This window comes from Castor canadensis, chromosome 16 (assembly GCF_047511655.1).
Source record: "Castor canadensis chromosome 16, mCasCan1.hap1v2, whole genome shotgun sequence".
Lineage (NCBI taxonomy): Eukaryota > Metazoa > Chordata > Mammalia > Rodentia > Castoridae > Castor > Castor canadensis.
The window spans coordinates 34712023-34738244 of NC_133401.1; positions in this window are offsets into that span (position 1 = coordinate 34712023).

The following is a 26222-nucleotide window of genomic DNA, read 5'->3' on the forward strand; positions in this document are numbered from 1 at the left end:
GCACCATCTTGCTTGTAACATTAATGCTTCTCTTACAAAGCTGCAGTGATTCTCCCTTTCACTTGAATGGGGAGATTCAGCAGCAAGGTGATGTTGCTGATCCAGGAAAACACTGGGAGGTAAGCAGTACTCCTTTATAGAGCAAACTGAATTCACGATACTGACAATGTTGCTAGACCCTCTTGTTTCTAACATTCAGGATGCTCTTACAAAAACTGCAGTTTTTCTCCCATTCACTTGTATGCGGTGATTTTGCACAAAGTTTATGTTCCTCACACATGAAAACGCTGAAAGTTAGGCAGCATTCCTTTCAAAAACTAACAGAGTTCACCAAGCTTAACAAGGTGCAAGACCCTCTTGCTTGTAAAATTAATCCTTCTCTACAAGAGCTACAGTGCTTCTCCCTTTCACTTGAATGGGGTGATTCTACACAAAGGTGATATTGTTCATCCAGGAAAACACTGAGAGGAACGCAGTACTCCTTTAAAGAGCAAACTGAATTCACCATAGTAACCGAATTTCTAGACCCTCTTGTTTCTAACATGAAGGATTCTCTTAGAAAACTGCAGGTTTTCTCCCACTTAGTGTATGTGGTGATTTTGCACAAAGTTGATGATCCTCACCCATGAAAACACTGACAGTTGGGCAGCGTTCCTCACAAAAGCTAACTTAGCTCACCATGCTTAACAATTGAAATTATCTCTTGCTTGGAACATTAATGCTTCTCTTATAAGAACTGCAGTGCTTCTCCCATTCACTTGAATGGGGAGATTCAGCAGAAAGTTGATGTTGCTGATCCAGGAAAACACTGAGAGGTAGGCAGTACTCCTTTAAAAAGCAAACTGAATTCACCATACTAACCATGTTGCTAGACCCTCTTGTTTCTAACATGAAGGATTCTCCTACAAATCTGCAGTATTTCTCCCATTCACTTGTATGCGGTGATTTTGCACAAAGTTTATGTTCCTCACCCATGAAAAGGCTGAAGGTTAGGCAGCATTCCTTTCAAAAACTAACACAGTTCAGCATGCTTAGCAAGGTGCAAGACACTCTTGCTTGTAAAGTTAATCGTTCTCTTACAAGTGCTACAGGGCTTCCCCAATTCACTTGAATGGGGTGATTCAACACAAAAGTGATATTGCTCATCCAGGAAAACAGTGCTAAGTAGGCAGAATTCCTTTCAAGAGCAAAATAGATTCACAATAGTAACCATGGTGCTAGACCCTCTTTTTTCTAACATTAAAGATTCTTTTACAAACCTGCAGTTTTTCTCCCTTTTGCTTGTATGCGGTGATTTTGCACAACGTTTATGTTCCTCACACATGAAAACCCTGAAAGTTAGGCAGCGTTCCTTTCAAAAACTAACAGAGTTCACATTGCTTAAGAAGGTGCAAGACCCTCTTGCTTGTAAAATTAATCCTTCTCTACAAGAGCTACAGTGCTTCTCCCTTTCACTTGAATGGGGTGATTCAACACAAAGGTGATGTTGCTCATCCAGGAAAACACTGAGAGGTAGGCAGTACTCCTTTAAGTAGCAAACTGAATTCACAATATGAACCAAGTTGCTAGACCTTCTTGTTTCTAACATTAAGGAATGTCTTTCAAAAAGTGCAGTTTTTCTCCCATTCACTTGTATGCGGTGATTTTGCACAATGTTTATGATCCTCACACATGAAAACGCTGAAAGTTAGGCTGCGTTCCTTTCAAAAACTAACACAGTTCACCATTCTTAACAAGGTGCAGCACCATCTTGCTTGTAACATTAATGCTTCTCTTACAAAGCTGCAGTGATTCTCCCTTTCACTTGAATGGGGAGATTCAGCAGCAAGGTGATGTTGCTGATCCAGGAAAACACTGGGAGGTAAGCAGTACTCCTTTATAGAGCAAACTGAATTCAGGATACTGACAATGTTGCTAGACCCTCTTGTTTCTAACATTCAGGATGCTCTTACAAAAACTGCAGTTTTTCTCCCATTCACTTGTATGCGGTGATTTTGCACAAAGTTTATGTTCCTCACACATGAAAACGCTGAAAGTTAGGCAGTGTTCCTCTTAAAAACTAGCTCAGTTCACCATGCTTAACAAGGTGCCAGACCCTCTTGCTTTTAATATTAATGCTTCTCTTACAAGAGCTGCACTGCTTCTCCCTTTCACTTGAGTGGGGTGATTCAACACAAAGGTGATGTTGCTGATCCAGGAATACACTGAGAAGTATTCAGTACTCCTTTAAACAGCAAACTGAATTCACAATATTAACCAAGTTGCTAGACCATCTTGTTTATAACTTAAAAGGATTCTCTTCAAAAACTGCAGTTTTTCTCCCATTCACTTGTGTGCTCTCCTTATGCACAAGGATGAGGTTCCTCTCCCATGGAAACACTGAGAGGGAGAGCGTATTGCCTTAAACAGCACAGTCAATTCTCAAACTTAAATATGCTGCTAAATCATCTTGCTTCTAACATTAATTGTTTTCTTAGAAAAGCTACACTTTTTCTCCCTTCACTTGAAAGAGGCTGTTTTGCACAAAGTTGATATTCTTCACCTTTGAAAACGCTGACAGTCAGGAAGCGTTCTTTTCAAATGCTAACTCGGTTCACCATGCATAACAAGGTGAAAGGCCCTCTTGCTTGTAACACTAATGCTTCTCTTACACAGCTGCAGTGATTCTCCTGTTCACTTGAATGGGGTGATTCAGCAGAAAGGTGATGTTGCTCATCCAGGAAAACACTGAGCTTTACGCAATACTCCTTTAAAGAGCAAACTGAATTCACAATATTAACCAAGTTGTTAGACCCTCTTGTTTCTAACGTTAAAGATTCTCTTAGAAAAATGCCGTTTGTCTCCCATTTACTGGTATGCAGAGATTTTGCACAAAGTTGACGATCCTCACCCATGAGAACGCTGACAATTGGGCAGCGTTCCTTTCAAAAGCTAACTCAGTTCACCATGCTTAACAAGGTGCAAGGCCCTCTTGCTTGTAACATTAATGCTTCTCTTACAAGAGCTGCAGTGCTTCTCCCTTTCACTTGAATGGGGAGATTCAGCAGAAAGGTGATGTTGCTGATCCAGGAATACACTGAGAAGTATTCAGTACTCCTTTAAACAGTAAACTGAATTCACAATATTAACCAAGTTGCTAGACCATCTTGTTTATAACTTAAAAGGATTCTCTTAAAAAACTGCAGTTTTTCTCCCATTCACTTGTGTGCTCTCCTTATGCACAAAGATGAGGTTCCTCACCCATGGAAACACTGAGAGGGAGAGCGTATTGCCTTAAACAGCACACTCAATTCTCAAACTTAAACATGCTGCTAAATCATCTTGCTTCTAACATTAATTGTTTTCTTAGAAAAGCTACACTTTTTCTCCCTTCACTTGAAAGAGGCTGTTTTGCACAAAGTTGATATTCTTCACCTTTGAAAACGCTGACAGTCAGGAAGCGTTCTTTTCAAATGCTAACTCGGTTCACCATGCATAACAAGGTGAAAGGCCCTCTTGCTTGTAACACTAATGCTTCTCTTACAGAGCTGCAGTGATTCTCCTGTTCACTTGAATGGGGTGATTCAGCAGAAAGGTGATGTTGCTCATCCAGGAAAACACTGAGCTTTACGCAATACTCCTTTAAAGAGCAAACTGAATTCACAATATTAACCAAGTTGCTAGACCCTCTTGTTTCTAACGTTAAAGATTCTCTTAGAAAAATGCAGTTTTTCTCCCATTTACTGGTATGCAGAGATTTTGCACAAAGTTGACGATCCTCACCCATGAGAACGCTGACAATTGGGCAGCGTTCCTTTCAATAGCTAACTCAGTTCACCATGCTTAACAAGGTGCAAGGCCCTCTTGCTTGTAACATTAATGCTTCTCTTACAAGAGCTGCAGTGCTTCTCCCTTTCACTTGAATGGGGAGATTCAGCAGAAAGGTGATGTTGCTGATCCAGGAATACACTGAGAAGTATTCAGTACTCCTTTAAACAGCAAACTGAATTCACAATATTAACCAAGTTGCTAGACCATCTTGTTTATAACTTAAAAGGATTCTCTTCAAAAACTGCAGTTTTTCTCCCATTCACTTGTGTGCTCTCCTTATGCACAAAGATGAGGTTCCTCACCCATGGAAACACTGAGAGGGAGAGCGTATTGCCTTAAACAGCACACTCAATTCTCAAACTTAAACATGCTGCTAAATCATCTTGCTTCTAACATTAATTGTTTTCTTAGAAAAGCTACACTTTTTCTCCCTTCACTTGAAATAGGCTGTTTTGCACAAAGTTGATATTCTTCACCTTTGAAAACGCTGACAGTCAGGAAGCGTTCTTTTCAAATGCTAACTCGGTTCACCATGCATAACAAGGTGAAAGGCCCTCTTGCTTGTAACACTAATGCTTCTCTTACAGAGCTGCAGTGATTCTCCTGTTCACTTGAATGGGGTGATTCAGCAGAAAGGTGATGTTGCTCATCCAGGAAAACACTGAGCTTTACGCAATACTCCTTTAAAGAGCAAACTGAATTCACAATATTAAGCAAGTTGCTAGACCCTCTTGTTTCTAACATTAGGGAATCTCTTACAAAAGCTACAGTTTTTCTCCCATTTACTTTTATGTGGTCATTTTGCACAAAGTTTATGTTCCTCACCCATGAAAACACTGAAAGTTAGGCAGCGTTCCTCTTAAAAACTAGCTCAGTTCACCATGCTTAACAAGGTGCAAGACCCTCTTGCTTTTAATATTAATGCTTCTCTTACAAGAGCTGCACTGCTTCTCCCTTTCACTTGAGTGGGGTGATTCAACACAAAGGTGATATAGCTCATCCAGGAAAACACAGAGATGAATGCAGTACTCCTTTAAAGAGCAAACTGAATTCACCATAGTAACCGAGTTTCTAGACCCTCTTACTTCTAACATTAAGGATTCTCTTAGAAAACGGCAGGTTTTCTCCCATTTAGTGTATGTGGTGATTTTGCACAAAGTTGATGATCCTCACCCATGAAAACGCTGACAGTTGCTCAGCGTTCCTTTCAAAAGCTACCTCAGTTCACCATGCTTAACAAGGTGAAATTCCCTCTTGCTTGGAACATTACTGCTTCTCTTGTAAGAGCTGCAGTGCTTCTCCCACTCACTTGAATGGGGAGATTCAGCAGAAAGGTGATGTTGCTGATCCAGGAAAACACTGAGAGGTAGGCAGTACTCCTTTAAAGAGCAAACTGAATTCACCATACTAACCATGTTGCTAGACCCTCTTGTTTCTAACATGAAGGATTCTCTTACAAATCTGCAGTATTTCTCCCATTCACTTGTATGCGGTGATTTTGCACAAAGTTTATGTTCCTCACCCATGAAAAGGCTGAAGGTTAGGCAGCATTCCTTTCAAAAACTAACACAGTTCAGCATGCTTAGCAAGGTGCAAGACACTCTTGCTTGTAAAGTTAATCGTTCTCTTACAAGTGCTACAGGGCTTCCCCAATTCACTTGAATGGGGTGATTCAACACAAAAGTGATATTGCTCATCCAGGAAAACAGTGCTAAGTAGGCAGAATTCCTTTCAAGAGCAAAATAGATTCACAATACTAACCATGGTGCTAGACCCTCTTTTTTCTAACATTAAAGATTCTTCTACAAACCTGCAGTTTTTCTCCCATTTGCTTGTATGCGGTGATTTTGCACAACGTTTATGTTCCTCACACATGAAAACCCTGAAAGTTAGGCAGCGTTCCTTTCAAAAACTAACAGAGTTCACATTGCTTAAGAAGGTGCAAGACCCTCTTGCTTGTAAAATTAATCCTTCTCTACAAGAGCTACAGTGCTTCTCCCTTTCACTTGAATGGGGTGATTCAACACAAAGGTGATGTTGCTCATCCAGTAAAACACTGAGAGGTAGGCAGTACTCCTTTAAGTAGCAAACTGAATTCACAATATGAACCAAGTTGCTAGACCTTCTTGTTTCTAACATTAAGGAATGTCTTTCAAAAAGTGCAGTTTTTCTCCCATTCACTTGTAGGCGGTGATTTTGCACAATGTTTATGATCCTCACACATGAAAACGCTGAAAGTTAGGCAGCGTTCCTTTCAAAAACTAACACAGTTCACCATTCTTAACAAGGTGCAGCACCATCTTGCTTGTAACATTAATGCTTCTCTTACAAAGCTGCAGTGATTCTCCCTTTCACTTGAATGGGGAGATTCAGCAGCAAGGTGATGTTGCTGATCCAGGAAAACACTGGGAGGTAAGCAGTACTCCTTTATAGAGCAAACTGAATTCACGATACTGACAATGTTGCTAGACCCTCTTGTTTCTAACATTCAGGATGCTCTTACAAAAACTGCAGTTTTTCTCCCATTCACTTGTATGCGGTGATTTTGCACAAAGTTTATGTTCCTCACACATGAAAACGCTGAAAGTTAGGCAGTATTCCTTTCAAAAACTAACAGAGTTCACCAAGCTTAACAAGGTGCAAGACCCTCTTGCTTGTAAAATTAATCCTTCTCTACAAGAGCTACAGTGCTTCTCCCTTTCACTTGAATGGGGTGATTCTACACAAAGGTGATATTGTTCATCCAGGAAAACACTGAGAGGAACGCAGTACTCCTTTAAAGAGCAAACTGAATTCACCATAGTAACCGAATTTCTAGACCCTCTTGTTTCTAACATGAAGGATTCTCTTAGAAAACTGCAGGTTTTCTCCCACTTAGTGTATGTGGTGATTTTGCACAAAGTTGATGATCCTCACCCATGAAAACACTGACAGTTGGGCAGCGTTCCTCACAAAAGCTAACTTAGCTCACCATGCTTAACAATTGAAATTATCTCTTGCTTGGAACATTAATGCTTCTCTTATAAGAACTGCAGTGCTTCTCCCATTCACTTGAATGGGGAGATTCAGCAGAAAGTTGATGTTGCTGATCCAGGAAAACACTGAGAGGTAGGCAGTACTCCTTTAAAAAGCAAACTGAATTCACCATACTAACCATGTTGCTAGACCCTCTTGTTTCTAACATGAAGGATTCTCCTACAAATCTGCAGTATTTCTCCCATTCACTTGTATGCGGTGATTTTGCACAAAGTTTATGTTCCTCACCCATGAAAAGGCTGAAGGTTAGGCAGCATTCCTTTCAAAAACTAACACAGTTCAGCATGCTTAGCAAGGTGGAAGACACTCTTGCTTGTAAAGTTAATCGTTCTCTTACAAGTGCTACAGGGCTTCCCCAATTCACTTGAATGGGGTGATTCAACACAAAAGTGATATTGCTCATCCAGGAAAACAGTGCTAAGTAGGCAGAATTCCTTTCAAGAGCAAAATAGATTCACAATAGTAACCATGGTGCTAGACCCTCTTTTTTCTAACATTAAAGATTCTTTTACAAACCTGCAGTTTTTCTCCCTTTTGCTTGTATGCGGTGATTTTGCACAACGTTTATGTTCCTCACACATGAAAACCCTGAAAGTTAGGCAGCGTTCCTTTCAAAAACTAACAGAGTTCACATTGCTTAAGAAGGTGCAAGACCCTCTTGCTTGTAAAATTAATCCTTCTCTACAAGAGCTACAGTGCTTCTCCCTTTCACTTGAATGGGGTGATTCAACACAAAGGTGATGTTGCTCATCCAGGAAAACACTGAGAGGTAGGCAGTACTCCTTTAAGTAGCAAACTGAATTCACAATATGAACCAAGTTGCTAGACCTTCTTGTTTCTAACATTAAGGAATGTCTTTCAAAAAGTGCAGTTTTTCTCCCATTCACTTGTATGCGGTGATTTTGCACAATGTTTATGATCCTCACACATGAAAACGCTGAAAGTTAGGCTGCGTTCCTTTCAAAAACTAACACAGTTCACCATTCTTAACAAGGTGCAGCACCATCTTGCTTGTAACATTAATGCTTCTCTTACAAAGCTGCAGTGATTCTCCCTTTCACTTGAATGGGGAGATTCAGCAGCAAGGTGATGTTGCTGATCCAGGAAAACACTGGGAGGTAAGCAGTACTCCTTTATAGAGCAAACTGAATTCAGGATACTGACAATGTTGCTAGACCCTCTTGTTTCTAACATTCAGGATGCTCTTACAAAAACTGCAGTTTTTCTCCCATTCACTTGTATGCGGTGATTTTGCACAAAGTTTATGTTCCTCACACATGAAAACGCTGAAAGTTAGGCAGTGTTCCTCTTAAAAACTAGCTCAGTTCACCATGCTTAACAAGGTGCCAGACCCTCTTGCTTTTAATATTAATGCTTCTCTTACAAGAGCTGCACTGCTTCTCCCTTTCACTTGAGTGGGGTGATTCAACACAAAGGTGATGTTGCTGATCCAGGAATACACTGAGAAGTATTCAGTACTCCTTTAAACAGCAAACTGAATTCACAATATTAACCAAGTTGCTAGACCATCTTGTTTATAACTTAAAAGGATTCTCTTCAAAAACTGCAGTTTTTCTCCCATTCACTTGTGTGCTCTCCTTATGCACAAGGATGAGGTTCCTCTCCCATGGAAACACTGAGAGGGAGAGCGTATTGCCTTAAACAGCACAGTCAATTCTCAAACTTAAATATGCTGCTAAATCATCTTGCTTCTAACATTAATTGTTTTCTTAGAAAAGCTACACTTTTTCTCCCTTCACTTGAAAGAGGCTGTTTTGCACAAAGTTGATATTCTTCACCTTTGAAAACGCTGACAGTCAGGAAGCGTTCTTTTCAAATGCTAACTCGGTTCACCATGCATAACAAGGTGAAAGGCCCTCTTGCTTGTAACACTAATGCTTCTCTTACACAGCTGCAGTGATTCTCCTGTTCACTTGAATGGGGTGATTCAGCAGAAAGGTGATGTTGCTCATCCAGGAAAACACTGAGCTTTACGCATTACTCCTTTAAAGAGCAAACTGAATTCACAATATTAACCAAGTTGTTAGACCCTCTTGTTTCTAACGTTAAAGATTCTCTTAGAAAAATGCCGTTTGTCTCCCATTTACTGGTATGCAGAGATTTTGCACAAAGTTGACGATCCTCACCCATGAGAACGCTGACAATTGGGCAGCGTTCCTTTCAAAAGCTAACTCAGTTCACCATGCTTAACAAGGTGCAAGGCCCTCTTGCTTGTAACATTAATGCTTCTCTTACAAGAGCTGCAGTGCTTCTCCCTTTCACTTGAATGGGGAGATTCAGCAGAAAGGTGATGTTGCTGATCCAGGAATACACTGAGAAGTATTCAGTACTCCTTTAAACAGTAAACTGAATTCACAATATTAACCAAGTTGCTAGACCATCTTGTTTATAACTTAAAAGGATTCTCTTAAAAAACTGCAGTTTTTCTCCCATTCACTTGTGTGCTCTCCTTATGCACAAAGATGAGGTTCCTCACCCATGGAAACACTGAGAGGGAGAGCGCATTGCCTTAAACAGCACACTCAATTCTCAAACTTAAACATGCTGCTAAATCATCTTGCTTCTAACATTAATTGTTTTCTTAGAAAAGCTACACTTTTTCTCCCTTCACTTGAAAGAGGCTGTTTTGCACAAAGTTGATATTCTTCACCTTTGAAAACACTGACAGTCAGGAAGCGTTCTTTTCAAATGCTAACTCGGTTCACCATGCATAACAAGGTGAAAGGCCCTCTTGCTTGTAACACTAATGCTTCTCTTACAGAGCTGCAGTGATTCTCCTGTTCACTTGAATGGGGTGATTCAGCAGAAAGGTGATGTTGCTCATCCAGGAAAACACTGAGCTTTACGCAATACTCCTTTAAAGAGCAAACTGAATTCACAATATTAACCAAGTTGCTAGACCCTCTTGTTTCTAACGTTAAAGATTCTCTTAGAAAAATGCAGTTTTTCTCCCATTTACTGGTATGCAGAGATTTTGCACAAAGTTGACGATCCTCACCCATGAGAACGCTGACAATTGGGCAGCGTTCCTTTCAATAGCTAACTCAGTTCACCATGCTTAACAAGGTGCAAGGCCCTCTTGCTTGTAACATTAATGCTTCTCTTACAAGAGCTGCAGTGCTTCTCCCTTTCACTTGAATGGGGAGATTCAGCAGAAAGGTGATGTTGCTGATCCAGGAATACACTGAGAAGTATTCAGTACTCCTTTAAACAGCAAACTGAATTCACAATATTAACCAAGTTGCTAGACCATCTTGTTTATAACTTAAAAGGATTCTCTTCAAAAACTGCAGTTTTTCTCCCATTCACTTGTGTGCTCTCCTTATGCACAAAGATGAGGTTCCTCACCCATGGAAACACTGAGAGGGAGAGCGTATTGCCTTAAACAGCACACTCAATTCTCAAACTTAAACATGCTGCTAAATCATCTTGCTTCTAACATTAATTGTTTTCTTAGAAAAGCTACACTTTTTCTCCCTTCACTTGAAATAGGCTGTTTTGCACAAAGTTGATATTCTTCACCTTTGAAAACGCTGACAGTCAGGAAGCGTTCTTTTCAAATGCTAACTCGGTTCACCATGCATAACAAGGTGAAAGGCCCTCTTGCTTGTAACACTAATGCTTCTCTTACAGAGCTGCAGTGATTCTCCTGTTCACTTGAATGGGGTGATTCAGCAGAAAGGTGATGTTGCTCATCCAGGAAAACACTGAGCTTTACGCAATACTCCTTTAAAGAGCAAACTGAATTCACAATATTAAGCAAGTTGCTAGACCCTCTTGTTTCTAACATTAGGGAATCTCTTACAAAAGCTACAGTTTTTCTCCCATTTACTTTTATGTGGTCATTTTGCACAAAGTTTATGTTCCTCACCCATGAAAACGCTGAAAGTTAGGCAGCGTTCCTTTCAAAAACTAACACAGTTCACCATTCTTAACAAGGTGCAGCACCATCTTGCTTGTAACATTAATGCTTCTCTTACAAAGCTGCAGTGATTCTCCCTTTCACTTGAATGGGGAGATTCAGCAGCAAGGTGATGTTGCTGATCCAGGAAAACACTGGGAGGTAAGCAGTACTCCTTTATAGAGCAAACTGAATTCACGATACTGACAATGTTGCTAGACCCTCTTGTTTCTAACATTCAGGATGCTCTTACAAAAACTGCAGTTTTTCTCCCATTCACTTGTATGCGGTGATTTTGCACAAAGTTTATGTTCCTCACACATGAAAACGCTGAAAGTTAGGCAGCGTTCCTTTCAAAAACTAACAGAGTTCACCAAGCTTAACAAGGTGCAAGACCCTCTTGCTTGTAAAATTAATCCTTCTCTACAAGAGCTACAGTGCTTCTCACTTTCACTTGAATGGGGTGATTCTACACAAAGGTGATATTGTTCATCCAGGAAAACACTGAGAGGAACGCAGTACTCCTTTAAAGAGCAAACTGAATTCACCATAGTAACCGAATTTCTACACCCTCTTGTTTCTAACATGAAGGATTCTCTTAGAAAACTGCAGGTTTTCTCCCATTTAGTGTATGTGGTGATTTTGCACAAAGTTGATGATCCTCACCCATGAAAACACTGACAGTTGGGCAGCGTTCCTTTCAAAAGCTAACTTAGCTCACCATGCTTAACAAGGTGAAATTATCTCTTGCTTGGAACATTAATGCTTCTCTTATAAGAGCTGCAGTGCTTCTCCCATTCACTTGAACGGGGAGATTCAGCAGAAAGTTGATGTTGCTGATCCAGGAAAACACTGAGAGGTAGGCAGTACTCCTTTAAAAAGCAAACTGAATTCACCATACTAACCATGTTGCTAGACCCTGTTGTTTCTAACATGAAGGATTCTCCTACAAATCTGCAGTTTTTCTGCCCTTTACTTGTATGTGGTGATTTTGCACAAAGTTGATATTCCTCACCCATGAAATTGCAGACAGTTAGGCAGCGTTCCTTTCAAAAGCTAACTTAGCTCACCATGCTTAACAAGGTGCCAGGCCCTCTTGCTTGTAACATTAATGCTTCTCTTACAAGAGCTGCAATGCTCCTCCCTTTCACTTGAAAGGGATGATTCTGCACAAAGGTGATGTCGCTCCTCCAGGAAAGCACTGAGAGGTATTCAGTACTCCTTTAAAGAACAAACTGAATTCACAATATTAACCAAGTTGCTAGACCCTCTTGTTTCTAACGTTAAAGATTCTCTTAGAAACCTGCAGTTTTTCTCCCATTTACTGGTATGCAGAGATTTTGCACAAAGTTGACGATCCTCACCCATGAGAACGCTGACAATTGGGCAGCGTTCCTTTCAAAAGCTAACTCAGTTCACCATGCTTAACAAGGTGCAAGGCCCTCTTGCTTGTAACATTAATGCTTCTCTTACAAGAGCTGCAGTGCTTCTCCCTTTCACTTGAATGGGGAGATTCAGCAGAAAGGTGATGTTGCTGATCCAGGAATACACTGAGAAGTATTCAGTACTCCTTTAAACAGCAAACTGAATTCACAATATTAACCAAGTTGCTAGACCATCTTGTTTATAACTTAAAAGGATTCTCTTCAAAAACTGCAGTTTTTCTCCCATTCACTTGTGTGCTCTCTTTATGCACAAAGATGAGGTTCCTCACCCATGGAAACACTGAGAGGGAGAGCGTATTGCCTTAAACAGCACACTCAATTCTCAAACTTAAACATGCTGCTAAATCATCTTGCTTCTAACATTAATTGTTTTCTTAGAAAAGCTACACTTTTTCTCCCTTCACTTGAAACAGGCTGTTTTGCACAAAGTTGATATTCTTCACCTTTGAAAACGCTGACAGTCAGGAAGCGTTCTTTTCAAATGCTAACTCGGTTCACCATGCATAACAAGGTGAAAGGCCCTCTTGCTTGTAACACTAATGCTTCTCTTACAGAGCTGCAGTGATCCTCCTGTTCACTTGAATGGGGTGATTCAGCAGAAAGGTGATGTTGCTCATCCAGGAAAACACTGAGCTTTACGCAATACTCCTTTAAAGAGCAAACTGAATTCACAATATTAACCAAGTTGCTAGACCCTCTTGTTTCTAACATTAGGGAATCTCTTACAAAAGCTACAGTTTTTCTCCCATTTACTTTTATGTGGTGATTTTGCACAAAGTTTATGTTACTCACCCATGAAAACACTGAAAGTCAGGCAGCGTTCCTCTTAAAAACTAGCTCAGTTCACCATGCTTAACAAGGTGCAAGACCCTCTTGCTTTTAATATTAATGCTTCTCTCACAAGAGCTGCACTGCTTCTCCCTTTCACTTGAGTGGGGTGATTCAACACAAAGGTGATATAGCTCATCCAGGAAAACACAGAGATGAATGCAGTACTCCTTTAAAGAGCAAACTGAATTCACCATAGTAACCGAGTTTCTAGACCCTCTTACTTCTAACATTAAGGATTCTCTTAGAAAACGGCAGGTTTTCTCCCATTTAGTGTATGTGGTGATTTTGCACAAAGTTGATGATCCTCACCCATGAAAACGCTGACAGTTGCTCAGCGTTCCTTTCAAAAGCTACCTCAGTTCACCATGCTTAACAAGGTGAAATTCCCTCTTGCTTGGAACATTACTGCTTCTCTTATAAGAGCTGCAGTGCTTCTCCCACTCACTTGAATGGGGAGATTCAGCAGAAAGGTGATGTTGCTGATCCAGGAAAACACTGAGAGGTAGGCAGTACTCCTTTAAAGAGCAAACTGAATTCACCATACTAACCATGTTGCTAGACCCTCTTGTTTCTAACATGAAGGATTCTCTTACAAATCTGCAGTATTTCTCCCATTCACTTGTATGCGGTGATTTTGCACAAAGTTTATGTTCCTCACCCATGAAAAAGCTGAAGGTTAGGCAGCATTCCTTTCAAAAACTAACACAGTTCAGCATGCTTAGCAAGGTGCAAGACACTCTTGCTTGTAAAGTTAATCGTTCTCTTACAAGTGCTACAGGGCTTCCCCAATTCACTTGAATGGGGTGATTCAACACAAAAGTGATATTGCTCATCCAGGAAAACAATGCTAAGTAGGCAGAATTCCTTTCAAGAGCAAAATAGATTCACAATACTAACCATGGTGCTAGACCCTCTTTTTTCTAACATTAAAGATTCTTTTACAAACCTGCAGTTTTTCTCCCATTTGCTTGTATGCGGTGATTTTGCACAACGTTTATGTTCCTCACACATGAAAACCCTGAAAGTTAGGCAGCGTTCCTTTCAAAAACTAACAGAGTTCACATTGCTTAAGAAGGTGCAAGACCCTCTTGCTTGTAAAATTAATCCTTCTCTACAAGAGCTACAGTGCTTCTCCCTTTCACTTGAATGGGGTGATTCAACACAAAGGTGATGTTGCTCATCCAGGAAAACACTGAGAGGTAGCAGTACTCCTTTAAGTAGCAAACTGAATTCACAATATGAACCAAGTTGCTAGACCTTCTTGTTTCTAACATTATGGAATGTCTTTCAAAAAGTGCAGTTTTTCTCCCATTCACTTGTATGCGGTGATTTTGCACAATGTTTATGATCCTCACACATGAAAACGCTGAAAGTTAGGCAGCGTTCCTTTCAAAAACTAACACAGTTCACCATTCTTAACAAGGTGCAGCACCATCTTGCTTGTAACATTAATGCTTCTCTTACAAAGCTGCAGTGATTCTCCCTTTCACTGGAATGGGGAGATTCAGCAGCAAGGTGATGTTGCTGATCCAGGAAAACACTGGGAGGTAAGCAGTGCTCCTTTATAGAGCAAACTGAATTCACGATACTGACAATGTTGCTAGACCCTCTTGTTTCTAATATTCAGGATGCTCTTACAAAAACTGCAGTTTTTCTCCCATTCACTTGTATGCGGTGATTTTGCACAAAGTTTATGTTCCTCACACATGCAAACGCTGAAAGTTAGGCAGCATTCCTTTCAAAAACTAACAGAGTTCACCAAGCTTAACAAGGTGCAAGACCCTCTTGCTTGTAAAATTAATCCTTCTCTACAAGAGCTACAGTGCTTCTCACTTTCACTTGAATGGGGTGATTCTACACAAAGGTGATATTGTTCATCCAGGAAAACACTGAGAGGAACGCAGTACTCCTTTAAAGAGCAAACTCAATTCACCATAGTAACCGACTTTCTACACCCTCTTGTTTCTAATATGAAGGATTCTCTTAGAAAACTGCAGGTTTTCTCCCATTTAGTGTATGTGGTGATTTTGCACAAAGTTGATGATCCTCACCCATGAAAACACTGACAGTTGGGCAGCGTTCCTTTCAAAAGCTAACTTAGCTCACCATGCTTAACAAGGTGAAATTCCCTCTTGCTTGGAACATTAATGCTTCTCTTATAAGACCTGCAGTGCTTCTCCCATTCACTTGAACGGGGAGATTCAGCAGAAAGTTGATGTTGCTGATCCAGGAAAACACTGAGAGGTAGGCAGTACTCTTTAAAAAGCAAACTGAATTCACCATACTAACCATGTTGCTAGACTCTCTTGTTTCTAACATGAAGGATTCTCCTACAAATCTGCAGTTTTTCTGCCCTTTACTTGTATGTGGTGATTTTGCACAAAGTTGATATTCCTCACCCATGAAATTGCAGACAGTTAGGCAGCATTCCTTTCAAAAGCTAACTTAACTCACCATGCTTAACAAGGTGCAAGGCCCTCTTGCTTGTAACATTAATGCTTCTCTTACAAGAGCTGCAATGCTCCTCCCTTTCACTTGAAAGGGGTGATTCTGCACAAAGGTGATGTCGCTCCTCCAGGAAAGCACTGAGATGTATTCAGGACTCCTTTAAAAAGCAAACTGAATTCAATATATTAACCAAGTTGCTAGACCCTCTTGTTTCTAACGTTAAAGATTCTCTTAGAAACCTGCAGTTTTTCTCCCATTTACTTGTGTGCAGAGATTTTCCTCAAAGTTGACGATCCTCACCCATGAGAACGCTGACAATTGGGCAGCGTTCCTTTCAAAAGCTAACTCAGTTCACCATGCTTAACAAGGTGCAAGGCCCTCTTGCTTGTAACATTAATGCTTCTCTTACAAGAGCTGCAGTGCTTCTCCCTTTCACTTGAATGGGGAGATTCAGCAGAAAGGTGATGTTGCTGATCCAGGAATACACTGAGAAGTATTCAGTACTCCTTTAAACAGCAAACTGAATTCACAATATTAACCAAGTTGCTAGACCATCTTGTTTATAACTTAAAAGGATTCTCTTAAAAAACTGCAGTTTTTCTCCCATTCACTTGTGTGCTCTCCTTATGCACAAAGATGAGGTTCCTCACCCATGGAAACACTGAGAGGGAGAGCGTATTGCCTTAAACAGCACACTCAATTCTCAAACTTAAACATGCTGCTAAATCATCTTGCTTCTAACATTAATTGTTTTCTTAGAAAAGCTACACTTTTTCTCCCTTCACTTGAAAGAGGCTGTTTTGCACAAAGTTGATATTCTTCACCTTTGAAAACGCTGACAGTCAGGAAGCGTTCTTTTCAAATGCTAACTCGGTTCACCATGCATAACAAGGTGAAAGGCCCTCTTGCTTGTAACACTAATGCTTCTCTTACAGAGCTGCAGTGATTCTCCTGTTCACTTGAATGGGGTGATTCAGCAGAAAGGTGATGTTGCTCATCCAGGAAAACACTGAGCTTTACGCAATACTCCTTTAAAGAGCAAACTGAATTCACAATATTAAGCAAGTTGCTAGACCCTCTTGTTTCTAACATTAGGGAATCTCTTACAAAAGCTACAGTTTTTCTCCCATTTACTTTTATGTGGTGATTTTGCACAAAGTTTATGTTCCTCACCCATGAAAACACTGAAAGTTAGGCAGCGTTCCTCTTAAAAACTAGCTCAGTTCACCATGCTTAACAAGGTGCAAGACCCTCTTGCTTTTAATATTAATGCTTCTCTTACAAGAGCTGCACTGCTTCTCCCTTTCACTTGAGTGGGGTGATTCAACACAAAGGTGATATAGCTCATCCAGGAAAACACAGAGATGAATGCAGTACTCCTTTAAAGAGCAAACTGAATTCACCATAGTAACCGAGTTTCTAGACCCTCTTACTTCTAACATTAAGGATTCTCTTAGAAAACGGCAGGTTTTCTCCCATTTAGTGTATGTGGTGATTTTGCAAAAAGTTGGTGATCCTCACCCATGAAAACGCTGACAGTTGCTCAGCGTTCCTTTCAAAAGCTACCTCAGTTCACCATGCTTAACAAGGTGAAATTCCCTCTTGCTTGGAACATTACTGCTTCTCTTATAAGAGCTGCAGTGCTTCTCCCACTCACTTGAATGGGGAGATTCAGCAGAAAGGTGATGTTGCTGATCCAGGAAAACACTGAGAGGTAGGAAGTACTCCTTTAAAGAGCAAACTGAATTCACCATACTAACCATGTTGCTAGACCCTCTTGTTTCTAACATGAAGGATTCTCTTACAAATCTGCAGTATTTCTCCCATTCACTTGTATGCGGTGATTTTGCACAAAGTTTATGTTCCTCACCCATGAAAAGGCTGAAGGTTAGGCAGCATTCCTTTCAAAAACTAACACAGTTCAGCATGCTTAGCAAGGTGCAAGACACTCTTGCTTGTAAAGTTAATCGTTCTCTTACAAGTGCTACAGGGCTTCCCCAATTCACTTGAATGGGGTGATTCAACACAAAAGTGATATTGCTCATCCAGGAAAACAGTACTAAGTAGGCAGAATTCCTTTCAAGAGCAAAATAGATTCACAATACTAACCATGGTGCTAGACCCTCTTTTTTCTAACATTACAGATTCTTCTACAAACCTGCAGTTTTTCTCCCATTTGCTTGTATGCGGTGATTTTGCACAACGTTTATGTTCCTCACACATGAAAACCCTGAAAGTTAGGCAGCGTTCCTTTCAAAAACTAACAGAGTTCACATTGCTTAAGAAGGTGCAAGACCCTCTTGCTTGTAAAATTAATCCTTCTCTACAAGAGCTACAGTGCTTCTCCCTTTCACTTTAATGGGGTGATTCAACACAAAGGTGATGTTGCTCATCCAGGAAAACACTGAGAGGTAGGCAGTACTCCTTTAAGTAGCAAACTGAATTCACAATATGAACCAAGTTGCTAGACCTTCTTGTTTCTAACATTAAGGAATGTCTTTCAAAAAGTGCAGTTTTTCTCCCATTCACTTGTATGCGGTGATTTTGCACAATGTTTATGATCCTCACACAGGAAAACGCTGAAAGTTAGGCAGCGTTCCTTTCAAAAACTAACACAGTTCACCATTCTTAACAAGGTGCAGCACCATCTTGCTTGTAACATTAATGCTTCTCTTACAAAGCTGCAGTGATTCTCCCTTTCACTTGAATGGGGAGATTCAGCAGCAAGGTGATGTTGCTGATCCAGGAAAACACTGGGAGGTAAGCAGTACTCCTTTATAGAGCAAACTGAATTCACGATACTGACAATGTTGCTAGACCCTCTTGTTTCTAACATTCAGGATGCTCTTACAAAAACTGCAGTTTTTCTCCCATTCACTTGTATGCGGTGATTTTGCACAAAGTTTATGTTCCTCACACATGAAAACGCTGAAAGTTAGGCAGCATTCCTTTCAAAAACTGACAGAGTTCACCAAGCTTAACAAGGTGCAAGTCCCTCTTGCTTGTAAAATTAATCCTTCTCTACAAGAGCTACAGTGCTTCTCCCTTTCACTTGAATGGGGTGATTCTACACAAAGGTGATATTGTTCATCCAGGAAAACACTGAGAGGAACGCAGTACTCCTTTAAAGAGCAAACTGAATTCACCATAGTAACCGAATTTCTAGACCCTCTTGTTTCTAACATGAAGGATTCTCTTAGAAAACTGCAGGTTTTCTCCCACTTAGTGTATGTGGTGATTTTGCACAAAGTTGATGATCCTCACCCATGAAAACACTGACAGTTGGGCAGCGTTACTTTCAAAAGCTAACTTAGCTCACCATGCTTAACAAGGTGAAATTCCCTCTTGCTTGGAACATTAATGCTTCTCTTATAAGAGCTGCAGTGCTTCTCCCATTCACTTGAATGGGGAGATTCAGCAGAAAGTTGATGTTGCTGATCCAGGAAAACACTGAGAGGTAGGCAGTACTCCTTTAAAAAGCAAACTGAATTCACCATACTAACCATGTTGCTAGACCCTCTTGTTTCTAACATGAAGGATTCTCCTACAAATCTGCAGTTTTTCTGCCCTTTACTTGTATGTGGTGATTTTGCACAAAGTTGATATTCCTCACCCATGAAATTGCAGACAGTTAGGCAGCGTTCCTTTCAAAAGCTAACTTAGCTCACCATGCTTAACAAGGTGCCAGGCCCTCTTGCTTGTAACATTAATGCTTCTCTTACAAGAGCTGCAATGCTCCTCCCTTTCACTTGAAAGGGGTGATTCTGCACAAAGGTGATGTCGCTCCTCCAGGAAAGCACTGAGAGGTATTCAGGACTCCTTTAAAAAGCAAACTGAATTCAATATATTAACCAAGTTGCTAGACCCTCTTGTTTCTAACATTAAAGATTCTCTTAGAAACCTGCAGTTTTTCTCCCATTTACTTGTGTGCAGAGATTTTCCTCAAAGTTGATGATCCTCACCCATGAGAACGCTGACAATTGGGCAGCGTTCCTTTCAAAAGCTAACTCAGTTCACCATGCTTAACAAGGTGCAAGGCCCTCTTGCTTGTAACATTAATGCTTCTCTTACAAGAGCTGCAGTGCTTCTCCCTTTCACTTGAATGGGGAGATTCAGCAGAAAGGTGATGTTGCTGATCCAGGAATACACTGAGAAGTATTCAGTACTCCTTTAAACAGCAAACTGAATTCACAATATTAACCAAGTTGCTAGACCATCTTGTTTATAACTTAAAAGGATTCTCTTCAAAAATTGCAGTTTTTCTCCCATTCACTTGTGTGCTCTCCTTATGCACAAAGATGAGGTTCCTCACCCATGGAAACACTGAGAGGGAGAGCGTATTGCCTTAAACAGCACACTCAATTCTCAAACTTAAACATGCTGCTAAATCATCTTGCTTCTAACATTAATTGTTTTCTTAGAAAAGCTACACTTTTTCTCCCTTCACTTGAAACAGGCTGTTTTGCACAAAGTTGATATTCTTCACCTTTGAAAACGCTGACAGTCAGGAAGCGTTCTTTTCAAATGCTAACTCGGTTCACCATGCATAACAAGGTGCAAGGCCCTCTTGCTTGTAACACTAATGCTTCTCTTACAGAGCTGCAGTGATTCTCCTGTTCACTTGAATGGGGTGATTCAGCAGAAAGGTGATGTTGCTCATCCAGGAAAACACTGAGCTTTACGCAATACTCCTTTAAAGAGCAAACTGAATTCACAATATTAAGCAAGTTGCTAGACCCTCTTGTTTCTAACATTAGGGAATCTCTTACAAAAGCTACAGTTTTTCTCTCATTTACTTTTATGTGGTGATTTTGCACAAAGTTTATGTTCCTCACCCATGAAAACACTGAAAGTTAGGCAGCGTTCCTCTTAAAAACTAGCTCAGTTCACCATGCTTAACAAGGTGCAAGACCCTCTTGCTTTTAATATTAATGCTTCTCTTACAAGAGCTGCACTGCTTCTCCCTTTCACTTGAGTGGGGTGATTCAACACAAAGGTGATATAGCTCATCCAGGAAAACACAGAGATGAATGCAGTACTCCTTTAAAGAGCAAACTGAATTCACCATAGTAACCGAGTTTCTAGACCCTCTTACTTCTAACATTAAGGATTCTCTTAGAAAACGACAGGTTTTCTCCCATTTAGTGTATGTGGTGATTTTGCACAAAGTTGATGTTCCTCACCCATGAAAACGCTGACAGTTGCTCAGCGTTCCTTTCAAAAGCTACCTCAGTTCACCATGCTTAACAAGGTGAAATTCACTCTTGCTTGGAACATTACTGCTTCTCTTATAAGAGCTGCAGTGCTTCTCCCACTCACTTGAATGGGGAGATTCAGCGGAAGGTGATGTTGCTGATCCAGGAAGACACTGAGAGGTAGGCAGTACTCCTTTAAAGAGCAAACTGAATTCACCATACTAACCATGTTGCTAGACCCTCTTGTTTCTAACATGAAGGATTCTCTTACAAATCTGCAGTATTTCTCCCATTCACTTGTATGCGGTGATTTTGCACAAAGTTTATGTTCCTCACCCATGAAAAGGCTGAAGGTTAGGCAGCATTCCTTTCAAAAACTAACACAGTTCAGCATGCTTAGCAAGGTGCAAGACACTCTTGCTTGTAAAGTTAATCGTTCTCTTACAAGTGCTACAGGGCTTCCCCAATTCACTTGAATGGGGTGATTCAACACAAAAATGATATTGCTCATCCAGGAAAACAGTGCTAAGTAGGCAGAATTCCTTTCAAGAGCAAAATAGATTCACAATACTAACCATGGTGCTAGACCCTCTTTTTTCTAACATTAAAGATTCTTTTACAAACCTGCAGTTTTTCTCCCATTTGCTTGTATGCGGTGAATTTGCACAACGTTTATGTTCCTCACACATGAAAACCCTGAAAGTTAGGCAGCGTTCCTTTCAAAAACTAACAGAGTTCACATTGCTTAAGAAGGTGCAAGACCCTCTTGCTTGTAAAATTAATCCTTCTCTACAAGAGCTACAGTGCTTCTCCCTTTCACTTGAATGGGGTGATTCAACACAAAGGTGATGTTGCTCATCCAGGAAAACACTGAGAGGTAGGCAGTACTCCTTTAAGTAGCAAACTGAATTCACAATATGAACCAAGTTGCTAGACCTTCTTGTTTCTAACATTAAGGAATGTCTTTCAAAAAGTGCAGTTTTTCTCCCATTCACTTGTATGCGGTGATTTTGCACAATGTTTATGATCCTCACACATGAAAACGCTGAAAGTTAGGCAGCGTTCCTTTCAAAAACTAACACAGTTCACCATTCTTAACAACGTGCAGCACCATCTTGCTTGTAACATTAATGCTTCTCTTACAAAGCTGCAGTGATTCTCCCTTTCACTTGAATGGGGAGATTCAGCAGCAAGGTGATGTTGCTGATCCAGGAAAACACTGGGAGGTAAGCAGTACTCCTTTATAGAGCAAACTGAATTCACGATACTGACAATGTTGCTAGACCCTCTTGTTTCTAACATTCAGGATGCTCTTACAAAAATTGCAGTTTTTCTCCCATTCACTTGTATGCGGTGATTTTGCACAAAGTTTATGTTCCTCACACATGAAAACGCTGAAAGTTAGGCAGCGTTCCTTTCAAAAACTAACAGAGTTCACCAAGCTTAACAAGGTGCAAGACCCTCTTGCTTGTAAAATTAATCCTTCTCTACAAGAGCTACAGTGCTTCTCCCTTTCACTTGAATGGGGTGATTCTACACAAAGGTGATATTGTTCATCCAGGAAAACACTGAGAGGAACGCAGTACTCCTTTAAAGAGCAAACTGAATTCACCATAGTAACCGAATTTCTAGACCCTCTTGTTTCTAACATGAAGGATTCTCTTAGAAAACTGCAGGTTTTCTCCCACTTAGTGTATGTGGTGATTTTGCACAAAGTTGATGATCCTCACCCATGAAAACACTGACAGTTGGGCAGCGTTCCTCTCAAAAGCTAACTTAGCTCACCATGCTTAACAAGGTGAAATTATCTCTTGCTTGGAACATTAATGCTTCTCTTATAAGAGCTGCAGTGCTTCTCCCATTCACTTGAATGGGGAGATTCAGCAGAAAGTTGATGTTGCTGATCCTGGAAAACACTGAGAGGTAGGCAGTACTCCTTTAAAAAGCAAACTGAATTCACCATACTAACCATGTTGCTAGACCCTCTTGTTTCTAACATGAAGGATTCTCCTACAAATCTGCAGTTTTCCTGCCCTTTACTTGTATGTGGTGATTTTGCACAAAGTTGATATTCCTCACCCATGAAATTGCAGACAGTTAGGCAGTGTTCCTTTCAAAAGCTAACTTAGCTCACCATGCTTAACAAGGTGCCAGGCCCTCTTGCTTGTAACATTAATGCTTCTCTTACAAGAGCTGCAATGCTCCTCCCTTTCACTTGAAAGGGGTGATTCTGCACAAAGGTGATGTCGCTCCTCCAGGAAAGCACTGAGAGGTATTCAGGACTCCTTTAAAAAGCAAACTGAATTCAATATATTAACCAAGTTGCTAGACCCTCTTGTTTCTAACGTTAAAGATTCTCTTAGAAACCTGCAGTTTTTCTCCCATTTACTGGTATGCAGAGATTTTGCACAAAGTTGACGATCCTCACCCATGAGAACGCTGACAATTGGGCAGCGTTCCTTTCAAAAGCTAACTCAGTTCACCATGCTTAACAAGGTGCAAGGCCCTCTTGCTTGTAACATTAATGCTTCTCTTACAAGAGCTGCAGTGCTTCTCCCTTTCACTTGAATGGGGAGATTCAGCAGAAAGGTGATGTTGCTGATCCAGGAATACACTGAGAAGTATTCAGTACTCCTTTAAACAGCAAACTGAATTCACAATATTAACCAAGTTGCTAGACCATCTTGTTTATAACTTAAAAGGATTCTATTAAAAAACTGCAGTTTTTCTCCCATTCACTTGTGTGCTCTCCTTATGCACAAAGATGAGGTTCCTCACCCATGGAAACACTGAGAGGGAGAGCGTATTGCCTTAAACAGCACACTCAATTCTCAAACTTAAACATGCTGCTAAATCATCTTGCTTCTAACATTAATTGTTTTCTTAGAAAAGCTACACTTTTTCTCGCTTCACTTGAAAGAGGCTGTTTTGCACAAAGTTGATATTCTTCACCTTTGAAAACGCTGACAGTCAGGAAGCGTTCTTTTCAAATGCTAACTCGGTTCACCATGCATAACAAGGTGCAAGGCCCTCTTGCTTGTAACACTAATGCTTCTCTTACAGAGCTGCAGTGATTCTCCTGTTCACTTGAATGGGGTGATTCAGCAGAAAGGTGATGTTGCTCATCCAGGAAAACACTGAGCTTTACGCAATACTCCTTTAAAGAGCAAACTGAATTCACAATATTAAGCAAGTTGCTAGACCCTCTTGTTTCTAACATTAGGGAACCTCTTACAAAAGCTACAGTTTTTCTCTCATTTACTTTTATGTGGTGATTTTGCACAAAGTTTATGTTCCTCACCCATGAAAACACTGAAAGTTAGGCAGCGTTCCTCTTAAAAACTAGCTCAGTTCACCATGCTTAACAAGGTGCAAGACCCTCTTGCTTTTAATATTAATGCTTCTCTTACAAGAGCTGCACTGCTTCTCCCTTTCACTTGAGTGGGGTGATTCAACACAAAGGTGATATAGCTCATCCAGGAAAACACAGAGATGAATGCAGTACTCCTTTAAAGAGCAAACTGAATTCACCATAGTAACCGAGTTTCTAGACCCTCTTACTTCTAACATTAAGGATTCTCTTAGAAAACGGCAGGTTTTCTCCCATTTAGTGTATGTGGTGATTTTGCACAAAGTTGATGATCCTCACCCATGAAAACGCTGACAGTTGCTCAGCGTTCCTTTCAAAAGCTACCTCAGTTCACCATGCTTAACAAGGTGAAATTCCCTCTTGCTTGGAACATTACTGCTTCTCTTATAAGAGCTGCAGTGCTTCTCCCACTCACTTGAATGGGGAGATTCAGCAGAAAGGTGATGTTGCTGATCCAGGAAAACACTGAGAGGTAGGCAGTACTCCTTTAAAGAGCAAACTGAATTCACCATACTAACCATGTTGCTAGACCCTCTTGTTTCTAACATGAAGGATTCTCTTACAAATCTGCAGTATTTCTCCCATTCACTTGTATGCGGTGATTTTGCACAAAGTTTATGTTCCTCACCCATGAAAAGGCTGAAGGTTAGGCAGCATTCCTTTCAAAAACTAACACAGTTCAGCATGCTTAGCAAGGTGCAAGACACTCTTGCTTGTAAAGTTAATCGTTCTCTTACAAGTGCTACAGGGCTTCCCCAATTCACTTGAATGGGGTGATTCAACACAAAAGTGATATTGCTCATCCAGGAAAACAGTGCTAAGTAGGCAGAATTCCTTTCAAGAGCAAAATAGATTCACAATACTAACCATGGTGCTAGACCCTCTTTTTTCTAACATTAAAGATTCTTTTACAAACCTGCAGTTTTTCTCCCATTTGCTTGTATGCGGTGATTTTGCACAACGTTTATGTTCCTCACACATGAAAACCCTGAAAGTTAGGCAGCGTTCCTTTCAAAAACTAACAGAGTTCACATTGCTTAAGAAGGTGCAAGACCCTCTTGCTTGTAAAATTAATCCTTCTCTACAAGAGCTACAGTGCTTCTCCCTTTCACTTGAATGGGGTGATTCAACACAAAGGTGATGTTGCTCATCCAGGAAAACACTGAGAGGTAGGCAGTACTCCTTTAAGTAGCAAACTGAATTCACAATATGAACCAAGTTGCTAGACCTTCTTGTTTCTAACATTAAGGAATGTCTTTCAAAAAGTGCAGTTTTTCTCCCATTCACTTGTAGGCGGTGATTTTGCACAATGTTTATGATCCTCACACATGAAAACGCTGAAAGTTAGGCAGCGTTCCTTTCAAAAACTAACACAGTTCACCATTCTTAACAAGGTGCAGCACCATCTTGCTTGTAACATTAATGCTTCTCTTACAAAGCTGCAGTGATTCTCCCTTTCACTTGAATGGGGAGATTCAGCAGCAAGGTGATGTTGCTGATCCAGGAAAACACTGGGAGGTAAGCAGTACTCCTTTATAGAGCAAACTGAATTCACGATACTGACAATGTTGCTAGACCCTCTTGTTTCTAACATTCAGGATGCTCTTACAAAAATTGCAGTTTTTCTCCCATTCACTTGTATGCGGTGATTTTGCACAAAGTTTATGTTCCTCACACATGAAAACGCTGAAATTTAGGCAGCGTTCCTTTCAAAAACTAACAGAGTTCACCAAGCTTAACAAGGTGCAAGACCCTCTTGCTTGTAAAATTAATCCTTCTCTACAAGAGCTACAGTGCTTCTCCCTTTCACTTGAATGGGGTGATTCTACACAAAGGTGATATTGTTCATCCAGGAAAACACTGAGAGGAACGCAGTACTCCTTTAAAGAGCAAACTGAATTCACCATAGTAACCGAATTTCTACACCCTCTTGTTTCTAACATGAAGGATTCTCTTAGAAAACTGCAGGTTTTCTCCCACTTAGTGTATGTGGTGATTTTGCACAAAGTTGATGATCCTCACCCATGAAAACACTGACAGTTGGGCAGCGTTCCTCTCAAAAGCTAACTTAGCTCACCATGCTTAACAAGGTGAAATTATCTCTTGCTTGGAACATTAATGCTTCTCTTATAAGAGCTGCAGTGCTTCTCCCATTCACTTGAATG